The following is a 12,155-nucleotide window of genomic DNA, read 5'->3' as shown; positions in this document are numbered from 1 at the left end:
CGGCTCGGGTACGGACCCATTCACTTCAATTTGTTCAAGTTGCTCCGTTCCGTGGTCCGCAAAAAAATATAACCTCTCCTATTCTTGTCCGCGCTTTGCGGACAAGAATAGGCAGTTATATTAAAGGCTATCTGTGCCGTTCCGCAAATTGCGGAACGCACACGGACGCCATCCGTGTTTTGCAGATCCGCGGTTTGCAGACCGCAAAACACACAGTGGTCGTGTGCATGTAGCCTTTTGCAGACTGTCCATAGATTTATGGATGGCTGACAACCCCGAATGTTGTCATGGCATTCTTTTCCAAATGAAAAAAATGAGGGAAGAGAATGTCTTCATTAGTCAGTGGATGTAAGAAGCATCTAGCGCTGTATCCTCTTGTATGACCAGGCAGGGTGCTGAAGGTAGGGATGGCTTCTAGCGCTGTATTCTCTTGTATGACCAGGCCGAGTGCTGAAGGTAGGGCTGGTGTCACGGTGGGGAGTGGGGGAAACCCCCCACCGCACAATATGGGGAATTGGGGAAAGCAACTAGGCCTGAATACCAGGATAAGGGAGCAGGACACCTCTTATGCATCCCTAAATACAATCCCTGACCTCCTGACTGTATGAGCCAACCCTGATGGTGGGAGGGCTCATACCCGGAACCTCGGGCCCTACTAGCCCTCGAGATCCCTTGTAATAATGTCAGGGCTAGGAGACGATCGGTTCATCCACGACACGGATGAACCGGAGTCTCACACAGGCCTAGCAACTAGGAAGGAGAAGACAGCAAGCAAAACACATAGCAGCAGGTAAGAGCCCAGTGCAAAAGGACATGCACTGGAACAACAGCACTAAGGCTACTTTCACACTCACATTTTGGCTTTCCGTTTGTGAGATCCGTCATGGGCTCTCACAAGCGGTCCAAAACTGATCAGTTTTGCCCTAATGCATTCTGAATGGAAAAGGATCCGCTCAGAATGCATCAGTTTGCCTCAGATCAGTCTCCATTCCGCTCTTGAGGCGGACACCAAAATACTGCCTGCAGCCTTTTGCTGTCCACTTGACGAAACTGAGCCAAACGGATCCGTCCTGGCACACAATGTAAGTCAATGGGGACGGATCCGTTTTCTCTGACACAATCTGGCACAATAGAAAACGGATCAGTCCCCCATTGACTTTCAATGGAGTTCATGACGGATCCATCTTGGCTATGTTACAGATAATACAAACGGATCCGTTCATGACGGATGCATGTGGTTGTATTATTGTAACGGATCAGTTTTTGCAGATCCATGACAGATCCGCCCAAAACACGAGTGTGAAAGTAGCCTTACCTGCCACAACGACTGGGTGGAACAACTACTGCTTTCTGACTTGTGGTTCCCGCTCTGAAGAACCCCTGGGACACCCTCACCGGAGGTACAGACAAACGGGGGGATGTCTAGAAACCATGCCGGGCATTATACCAGACATAGAACACCAAACTAGACATGACAACAAATCCCCAAAACAAACCCACACCAAACATAACAACAGGTAAGGTAGAAAACAAGGAGGAAAACCTAGGGAGACATCGCTAAAGACCTTGATGTTCCACAAGGAGGCTGTCACGGACAGGTGACTCATCCAGAGAGGAGCAAAGCTCCTTCTCATACAAAGGCAAACAACTGTCCTCCTACTCACAACTCCAACATAAGAAGAAACACACCCAGCTCCACCTTGCACACACCTTAACCCCGTACACACCAAAATGGGAAGGAACACCAGACTAAAAGGGGAAGTGACCACACATGCTAAAACAACACATTGCCACCAACAATAAGCATACATGGCACAAGTGTCACTGTCCACTACCACCAGACCATGACACAGCCGTGACAGCTGGCTTCTAGCGCTGTATTCTCTTGTATGACCAGGCAGGGTGCTGAAGGTAGGGCTGGCATCTAGCGCTGTATCCTCTTGTATGACCAGGCAGGGTGCTGAAGGTAGGGCTGGCATCTAGCTCTGTATCCTCTTGTATGACCAGGCAGGGTGCTGAAGGTAGGACTGGCTTCTAGCGCTGTATTCTCTTGTATGACCAGGCAGGGTGCTGAAGGTAGGGCTGGCATCTAGCTCTGTATCCTCTTGTATGACCAGGCAGGGTGCTGAAGGTAGGGCTGGCTTCTAGCGCTGTATTCTCTTGTATGACCAGGCAGAGTGCTGAAGGTAGGGCTGGCTTCTAGCGCTGTATTCTCTTGTATGACCAGGCAGAGTGCTGACGGTAGGGCTGGCATCTAGCGCTGTATTCTCTTGTATGACCAGGCAGGGTGCTGAAGGTAGGGCTGGCTTCTAGCGCTGTATTCTCTTGTATGACCAGGCAGAGTGCTGAAGGTAGGGCTGGCATCTAGCGCTGTAATCTCTTGTATGACCAGGCAGGGTGCTGAAGGTAGGGCTGGCATCTAGTGCTGTATTCTCTTGTATGACCAGGCAGAGTGCTGACGGCAGGGCTGGCATCTAGCGCTGTATTCTCTTGTATGACCAGGCAGGGTGCTGAAGGTAGGGCTGGCATCTAGCGCTGTATTCTCTTGTATGACCAGCCAGGGTGCTGAAGGTAGGGCTGGCATCTAGCGCTGTATTCTCTTGTATGACCAGCCAGGGTGCTGAAGGTAGGGCTGGCTTCTAGCTCTGTATTCTCTTGTATGACCAGCCAGGGTGCTGAAGGTAGGGCTGGCTTCTAGCGCTGTATTCTCTTGTATGACCAGGCAGGGTGCTGAAGGTAGGGCTGGCATCTAGTGCTGTATTCTCTTGTATGACCAGGCAGAGTGCTGATGGTAGGGCTGGCATCTAGCGCTGTATCCTCTTGTATGACCAGGCAGGGTGCTGAAGGTAGGGCTGGCATCTAGCGCTGTATTCACTTGTATGACCAGGCAGAGTGCTGAAGGTAGGGCTGGCGTCTAGCGCTGTATTCTCTTGTATGACCAGGCAGGGTGCTGAAGGTAGGGCTGGCATCTAGCGCTGTATTCTCTTGTATGACCAGCCAGGGTGCTGAAGGTAGGGCTGGCATCTAGCGCTGTATTCTCTTGTATGACCAGGCAGGGTGCTGAAGGTAGGGCTGGCATCTAGTGCTGTATTCTCTTGTATGACCAGGCAGGGTGCTGAAGGTAGGGCTGGCTTCTAGCGCTGTATTCTCTTGTATGACCAGGCAGGGTGCTGAAGGTAGGGCTAGCTTCTAGCGCTGTATTCTCTTGCATGACCAGCCAGGGTGCTAAAGGTAGGGCTGGCATCTAGCGCTGTATCCTCTTGTATGACCAGGCAGGGTGCTGAAGGTAGGACTGGCATCTAGCGCTGTATTCTCTTGTATGACCAGGCAGAGTGCTGAAGGTAGGGCTGGCTTCAAGCGCTGTATTCTCTTGTATGACCAGGCAGAGTGCTGAAGGTAGGGCTGGCATCTAGCGCTGTATCCTCTTGTATGACCAGGCAGGGTGCTGAAGGTAGGACTGGCATCTAGCGCTGTATTCTCTTGTATGACCAGGCAGGGTGCTGAAGGTAGGGATGGCTTCAAGCGCTGTATTCTCTTGTATGACCAGGCAGAGTGCTGAAGGTAGGGCTGGCTTCTAGCGCTGTATTCTCTTGTATGACCAGGCAGGGTGCTGAAGGTAGGGCTAGCTTCTAGCGCTGTATTCTCTTGTATGACCAGCCAGGGTGCTAAAGGTAGGGCTGGCATCTAGCGCTGTATCCTCTTGTATGACCAGGCAGGGTGCTGAAGGTAGGGCTGGCATCTAGCGCTGTATCCTCTTGTATGACCAGGCAGAGTGCTGAAGGTAGGGCTGGCTTCTAGCGCTGTATTCTCTTGTATGACCAGGCAGGGTGCTGAAGGTAGGGCTGGCTTCTAGCGCTGTATTCTCTTGTATGACCAGGCAGAGTGCTGAAGGTAGGGCTGGCATCTAGTGCTGTATTCTCTTGTATGACCAGGCAGAGTGCTGAAGGTAGGGCTGGCATCTAGCGCTGTATCCTCTTGTATGACCAGGCAGGGTGCTGAAGGTAGGGCTGGCATCTAGCGCTGTATTCTCTTGTATGACCAGGCAGAGTGCTGAAGGTAGGGCTGGCATCTAGCGCTGTATCCTCTTGTATGACCAGGCAGAGTGCTGAAGGTAGGGCTGGCTTCTAGCGCTGTATTCTCTTGTATGACCAGGCAGGGTGCTGAAGGTAGGGCTGGCATCTAGCGCTGTATTCTCTTGTATGACCAGGCAGGGTGCTGAAGGTAGGGCTGGAGGAGACAGGACTCATCTAAGGTTAATTTACATATCTATAAAATCGTTTTTTTGACACAATAAAAGCACAGAGAGCTATGGGGACTGGGTATTGCGGATGTGCTAGCGGCCATCTAGCAACCCATGTCCTCAGCTCTATACCCAAAATCCAGGTGACAGGTTCCCTTTAAAGGGTTTCTACCACCAGAAATACTGTTATGTAGCTGACTGACATAGCGATGCGCTAATGTCAGCACTACATAACAGTATGTTTCTAACATTTGTCCCTGCAGCCGTTTTTGTAAAATAAGCACTTTTATAATATGCTAATGAGCCTCTAGGAGTTTAGGTGCTATGTGGGCGTAAAATCAGCACCTAGAGGCTCCTCCTGATTGATGCCACGGTCCACCGCATCGTTGACGAAATCCCGGCGCCTGCGCCATTCACTTCTGGTTTCTGCGCAGTGAGTGAATGATGCGCTCCTGGTGCCTGATTCCTCACTGCGCCTGCACCGACTACGTCACAGTGAGGAAGCCGGCATCAGGAGAGCGGCCTTCACTCACTGCGCCGAAGACAGAAGTGAACGGCGCAGGCGCAGGATTTCGTCAATGATGCGGTGGACCGTGGCATCAATCAAGAGGAGCGGGGCGGGCAGAACAGGGGACCTGGGCAGGATAAAGCGCGAGTAGACGGAGCCTCTAGGTGCTGATTTTACGTCCACATAGCACCTAGAGGCTCATATTAGAGGCTTATTTTACAAAAACGGCTGCAGGGAGAAAGGTAAAAAACATACTGTTATGTAGTGCTGACATTAGCACATCGCTATGTCAGTCAGCTACATAACAGTATTTCTGGTGGTAGAAACCCTTTAACTTTCTCTACATAATAAATACCACTTGCTGAAGTGACACAAGCCCTTTAAAGGGAGTCTGTCACCAGATTGTGACCTTATAGACCGCTTACATAGCGCTCTACCATAGCACTCTATGATTCTAATGGTACCTTTGATGTTTTCTTGTGAAGTTCCCCCAAGGCAAAAACGGACTTTTATTCATATGTAAATTAGGGCTCGCAAGTGCCCAGGGGTGGCGCTCACCTCGTTGGAGCCCAGGCTGTTCTGCATCTTTTCGTCATATCCCCGCCCCAGCCTCTTCCTCTGCCTGCCCCGCTCTTCCTTTGCGTCCTCCTTCTCTGCAGCGAGATCCCGCGCCTGCGCTATCCATTGCTTGGCCGGGGCATGCACACTGCGATGCCCATTGTGGGTGTCTCTGGTCCGCCTCCTCGCCTCTGTTTCTCGCCGTTGGCCGGCGCATGCGTAGTAGCTACTGCAATGCCGTGCGATGCCCATTGTGGTAGCTACTACGCATGCGCCGGCCAACGACGAGAAACAGCGGCGCATGCCGGAAACAGCGGCGCATGCCGGTAGCAGCCGCATCCTCCTTTCATAATGACGCCCCCTCCTCATGTTGATTGACAGGGCCAGCGAACGCGCTCGTCCTCTGGCTGGCCCTGTCTGCGTTCAAAATCTCGCGTCTGCCCATACCGGTCTTCATTCGGCGCAGACGCACTGAGAGGACGACGCTCGCTCGGCCGCTCCTTCCTCAATGCGCCTGCGCCGATGACGTCACATCTACACCCGGCGCAGGCGCACTGAGGAAGGAGCGGCCGAGCGAGCGTCCTCCTATCAGTGCGCCTGCGTCGACTGAAGACCGGTACGGCAAAGGCGCGAGATTTAAAATGCAGACAGGGCCAGCCAGAGGACTAGCTCGTTCGCTGGCCCTGTCAATCAACATGAGGAGGGGGCGTCATTATGAAAGGAGGGTGCGGCTGCTACCAGCAAGTAGCCGCCCTACTTGCTGGTAGAGAGGTAATTTACATATTATAAAAGTCCATTTTTTGAAAAAACTACTGAACGAAAATGAGTAAGAGCCCTATATATTGATAAATCGCAGCATAAGGATTTTAATGACTTTAGGGGGGTGACAGAAGCCCTTTAAGGCCCCTTGCAGATGAGCGTTCCTCCAACAGCGAGTCTGCAACGTAGCTCCCGGCCTGACCTCCCAGGGGTCACATAGCATTATATTGATTTATGATGCTATGTAGCCCTTACAGTTCTGGAATGTATTGGATAACACTGGCATAATGCTGCCGGCACTTAATAGAAAATGCCTAATCTTGTTCGCAATTGCGGACAAGAATAGGACATGTTCTATTTTTTTCGGGAACGAAATTGCGGACCCGGAAGTGTGGATCCACAATTCCGGATCCGGGCAGCACATCGTGCGGCCCCATAGAAATGAATGGGTCTGCAATTCCGTTCCGCAAAATGCAGAACAGAATTGCGGACGTGTGAATGGACCCTTAGGGTCCATTCACACGTCCGCAATTGGGGTCCGCAATTTGCGGACCCATTCACTTTCAATGTTCCATTCACTTTCATGTTCTATTTTTTTGGGGAACGGAAATGTGGACCCGTTAGTGTGGGTCCGCATTTCCGGATCGGGGCCACACGATGGAAATGAATGGGTCCGCAATTCCGTTCCTCAAAATGCGGAACGGAATTGCAGATGTGTAAATGGAGCCTTATTTTCAGGAACGGAATTGCGGATCCCGAAAATGCGGATTCGCATCCATTCCATCCCCATTGAAAGTGAATAGGTCCGCAAATTGCGGACCCAAATTACGGATGTTTGAATCTGAGGTGTGCTGAAGGGGGTCCTATGTACTTTTAGGATTCCTTCCTGGCCTACACTAGAGCTGTGTCAGTGTGAACGCTGCCGTAAAACCCCACCACACCGCCATGTGCACACTATCTGCAAGAAATTCACAACCCAACCGCCACCCCCACGTGCGCGCCAACACCTCCCCCTCATTAATAATGAATACGGGCTCTCATTGGACACGCTGCCACCTGGGCTAGAACCCCTCTGATTGGCCACATGAGAGCGCTTGGTGCCTTGGTGCAATGTGATTGGCTGGGTGAGAGCGCCCTTAGCTCCGGCGGAGGGGTGTGGCTCTGTGATGGCCTGTAGGAGGAGTCTACAGGCGGGGCGGACTCGTGATTGGCAGCGGTGAGGATGCGGTTAACGTGCCTGGCTGCGTATTTAGGTTGGAGATAAGTGGTGGCGGTTTGCTGGAGTCGGTGGAGTTGTGGCGGCAGTGTGCAGGGTCAGTACGGGGCACTTCGGAAGCTGGCGGCGCTGGCTGATACACGAGGTGACGCAGTTGCTGCTCGGTGGCGGGTCTCCGCAGTGCACTCCTGTGGGGGCACCTCTGCAGGCTGCACTAAAGTCTGGCGTGGGGCAGCACTATGGCAGCATGCAGCCTTGTGTCCGTTACTGGTTGCCCTCCAGCAGGGTCTGCCGGAGTCCGGGGCCTCAGTAATGGAGAGTGTGTATAGACACGGCTTGTAGGAGCCCTTAGAAGCCATGGTGGCGGCTGCCATTCTGCGTGCAGGGAGGGGACACTCGTGAATGGTGGTTGTCATGCTGTGACCACACCAGTAAGGGGAGTGTGCACCTTTGGGGCCTTTGCCAGGACTGGAGTGGCTTGGAGCAGGGTAAGTATGATCCTTTCTCTAGTGGATAATGGCCGCTGGGAAATACTAAAAGTAGTTGGAGCCAAACTGATGGAAGACAGGGCCAGCAATACTATATTGTGGCACATTATACCACCTCAAAAGAGCCAGATACTGCAGTCCACAAAATACATCCCCCAAAATCTTCCACAGGCTGGCATGGAAGAGGGCCCAGGCGGCCCCCTGGACATTAGCCCACCGGGAAACTTCCCTGTAAGGTCTGAGGCCAATCTGCTGTGCCTGTGCTATGACGAATGATGGCTTCAGCAGTGATGTGGACAGCGGGGCAGATACAGGGCAGTTTTTTGCTGTTCGGTAAGGGAACGGAATGCATTCTGGAGGGTTCCGTTCTGTTCAGTTACTTTTTGTCCCCATTGACAATTAATGAGGACAAAACGGAAGTGTTTTTTTTTTCCTGGTATTGATCCCTTATGATCTCAATACTGGAAAATATTAACGCTAGTGTGACAGTAGGCTAAGCTGGTTTACCACTACATGTTGGTCTGCCAAACCTGAGTTCGGAGGCAGTGGCTGTCTAATGTTTAGCGGGGCTCCTGAGTGCCCCCCAGCATGGGGGAAAGGGTCAGACGTGTTGGGTTTCAACATGCTGTATCCTTTTGTTCTTGGGGTTAAAGGGGTTGTCACTTTAGCAAGCAGCATTTATTAGGCTACTTTTACACTAGCGTTGTAGTCTTCCGTGTTGCGATTTGTCATAGGGGCTTAATACCGGAAAAAAGAGTGCTTCCGTTTTGTCCCCATTCCTTGTCCATGGGGATATAACTGAACAGAATCCTCCAAAATGCATTTAATTTAGTTGCGTTCCTAGACTGGAGAGCAAACCGGAACATGTTGTAGTTTGCTTTCCGTCCTGGGATGCGGAGCAAGACGGATCTGTTCTGACTCACAATGAAAGTCAATGAGGACAGATCCGTTTTCTCTGACAAAATAGAAAACTGATCCGTCCTCCATTGACTTTCAATGGTGGTGAAAAGTGATCCGTCTTGGTTATGTTAAAGATAATACATCCGGATCCATTGTGAACGGATGCAGATGGTTGTATTATCGGTGACGGAAGAGTGCTGAACCCGGCCGGATCCAGCAAAAACTAGAGTGAAAGTAGCCCTACGTAGTGAAAGTTAATACAAGGCACTTACTAATGTATTGTCCATACTGCTTCCTTCACTGGCAGGATTAATTTTTCCATTACTTTATATACTGCAATGAATCCAGCCAGCAAAGGTGGCAATATGGACAATCACAATACATTAGTAAGTGCCTTGTAGTAACTTTCTCTACATGATAAATGCTATTTGCTGAAGTGACACAACCCCTTTAAGCTGCTGCCAGTGTGTTTGGTAACAGTTTCCTCCTCCCCTACTATTCACAGCAACCATGTCTGGCCTTGCATGTGTGTGAACGCTGTCCTAGTCCTCTCATGTGTATGGCTGGCGTCACTGCCTGCTGGAGAGCAGCCTCGTGTGACTAAAGAGCTGCGCGCCCCTCCCCCCCAACTACCACTAGGGAAAGGCTGTGGGTTGGAGCAATTGCTCTTGAATATGCATGACTCTTCTCCAGCAGGCACTGCAAAGGTTAAACCATGAGTTCTCCACCCCATGACCTTAGCAGGTAGGTGACGGACTGCAGCGATCAGCATGCCTGTCACTATTTTTCCCAGGCTTTCTTTGCTGCAGTGTGGTGTAAGAGCCTTTAGCTTATACTGAACCAGAGCGAGCGCTCAGTAACTTCTGCGGGGACCACCCGTGCAGGGTCTTCTCTACCGCACGGTCGCTCAGTTTGTGTATCTTGGCTCATACTCTGCATGTGATGCTCTTTCATGTGTACAGTGTAATGGTGCTTTATACGTTTGTGAGCATGATTCCTTACCTTAGGGCTGATTCACATGACTGTTCGGCCTGGGAAACTCTGTCCATGTCGGCTGCATTTCCCACACTGACCATGCCCCTGGTGTATTTTGCACACAATAGGGCAGATTTATTAAATAGGACCATTCACAACTCCTGACAGGCCTGTTTTTAGTAGGTTCATGCGTTCCTCATGTAGTAATTCTGGACCGTCTAGTCTTATGGCGCTAGGCTGTGCCATTCCTTTTATTTCTACTAGAAGCTATGAATGTATTACTAGCAGTCTGCAGTAAGGGTACAGAGGGGTGTTACCATTTGGGGGCGGGGGGTGGTGTCCCTGCATAGTCTGAAAATGGCAGCACTGATTGGATAGTGAGTCTGTGCAGGTATACCCCCCCCCCCCCCCAAACTGGTAACACCCCTCTGTACCCTTACTGCAGGCTGCTAGCAATTCAGTCATAACTTTTAGTAGAAATAATAAAGGAATGGCACAACATAGTCGTAAGAATAGATGCTCCAGAATTGTTATTACATGGGGAATGCATGAAGCTATTAAAACGGTCATGTCGGGGGTGGTGACGGGTCCTTTTTAGGTGTCACACTTTTACAGTCTAAGAATATGAATCAGTCTTAAAAGGGTTCTACGGCCCCTACTTGCGATTTCTTCCATAAGAAAAAAAAACCTGTGAAGGGAAGAATATTGCAGATGTACTTGCCCTTCGCAGTGCAGGTATTTCCACCATTATCTGTACGGTCACCTGACTGCTCCTGCTGTGGTTCAGCCTTCCTTGGTCCTGACGCCTGCACACTACTGCGTAGACGCTGGGAGTGCCGGCTTTCTGCCATGTACAGGCTTGTATGTGAAGCCTGTACTGAATAGTACATAGCGCGATGTAAGTGCTGTGTATGAGTCACAGCCTAGCGATTGGCCTCAGAGGCTGATTGCTGTACTGTGGAGGGCACTGTTATGGGGACTCAGTAGAAGTTATAGGGCTCATGCAAATGACTACAGTCCAGGAATCCAGGTGACCATGGTCAGGGAGACCCGCACTGACTGAACTATAGTAATTTTTGACACTACCAGTTTGTATCTGCCTGCAGGGCGCTTGTTGTGCACTCACCTAATCATGTGTACCTACCCCCCACCCCAATCAGAGTGGCTGTATCATACGTTGTCATATGCGGCATGCATATGGACTGCGTTCCCCGGGCTTATCATGGTCGTATCACACGATAGGCTAAGATAAACGCTTCAGCCGACAGGACCGAAATAGATGGGATGTGGCCTTAGAATTTGCACAAATGTTTTCCCGGAAGAGTAAAAATACTCCTGACCATTTTTGAGGAGTATTTTTAGTTGAGGAGGGAGGAGTACGAAAAGCCTATTGTTTGGCGGGGGATCGCCTCCACAGCCGTTGGCACTCCGCCTGTACCTGTTATACAGCTGTGCTGCCCAACCTTTCTTTCTTGTATGTGTGTGTGTATATAGAGATAATTGGCCGATATTCAGGATTTTGACTGTTATCGGCATCTATTTTGCGGATATTCCGATAACATATTGGGAACACAGATCGTGCTGCTGACAGCGCTCTGTGTTCCCTCATCAGCACAGGGGGGAAGGAAGCAGTGTCTCCCTCCCCCTGTGATGCTGCTGCTGCCAATGAAGAGACAGATGGGAAGGGGAGGGGCTGTGGCCACTGCGCTACCAATGAATTGAACATGAGGCGGGAGCTGGCTGCAAAATCACATAGCTGGCTCCCGACCTCTATGAGCGGTAGCCGCGATCCGCGGTAGTTAACCTCTCAGGTGCCGCGGATCGCAGCTACCGCTCATAGAGGTCGGGAGCCGGCTATGTGATTCTGCAGCCAGCTCCCGCCTCCTGTATATGAATAAATGAGATTCATCTTCATTGGTGGCGCAGTGCGCGCCCCCCCCCCCCCAAGCCCCCAGTATGAATCATTGGTGGCGCAGTGTGCCCCCCCACCCCAGTATGAATCATTGGTGGCGCAGTGCGTCAGACTGTGCAAAACTCAATGCTTTAAGAATTGAACAGGGACGTCTGGTGGTTGTGGCAGGGAGCAGTAGTGGTCTGGTGGCACTGGGTGGGGTCTAGGAAGAATGTACAGGAGGCAGTTATAGGACAGTCTTGTACACAATATATCGGACTGTTGCACAGTATAATATACCCTATAGTCCTCTGTGATCTCTGAAAAGTGTGCTCCATACTAGAAAATAGACCTCGGGTCCAGGGTACTTGCATAGAAAAACTAATAGCAAAGAGGCTAAACAAAACCTTGCTTCTGGCCCTTATGTTAAATCACAGCTTTCATTTGATTGCTCTGATACCTAACACCAAAAGGAAAAAAAGAATTTTAGAAACCAGCTGTTTCTCTATATGACCTTATATTGATTGTAGTTTTAAGAGTCTCTGGGTCTATAAAAGCTGGTACCCTACCTTTATAAACCTTTGAGACTCTATTAACACTACTATCAATATAAGGTCATC

The 12,155-nt window shown here is 50.7% G+C and overlaps 1 protein-coding gene across 1 annotated transcript in view; it reads left to right on the top strand.

Annotated features, from left to right (window-relative positions):
• The first annotated feature begins 7,676 nt into the window (after positions 1-7,676).
• HABP4 (hyaluronan binding protein 4) overlaps positions 7,677-12,155 on the top strand; it is a 39,339-nt gene continuing 34,860 nt past the window's right edge. The window contains exon 1 of the mRNA XM_040416980.1: positions 7,677-7,769. The gene's annotated coding sequence lies outside the window, so the exon portion shown is untranslated. The remainder of the gene's footprint in view (positions 7,770-12,155) is intronic.

Source organism: Bufo bufo, chromosome 2, assembly GCF_905171765.1.
Source record: "Bufo bufo chromosome 2, aBufBuf1.1, whole genome shotgun sequence".
Classification (NCBI taxonomy): Eukaryota; Metazoa; Chordata; class Amphibia; order Anura; family Bufonidae; genus Bufo; species Bufo bufo.
This window is presented reverse-complemented; position numbering and strand designations above follow the sequence as displayed.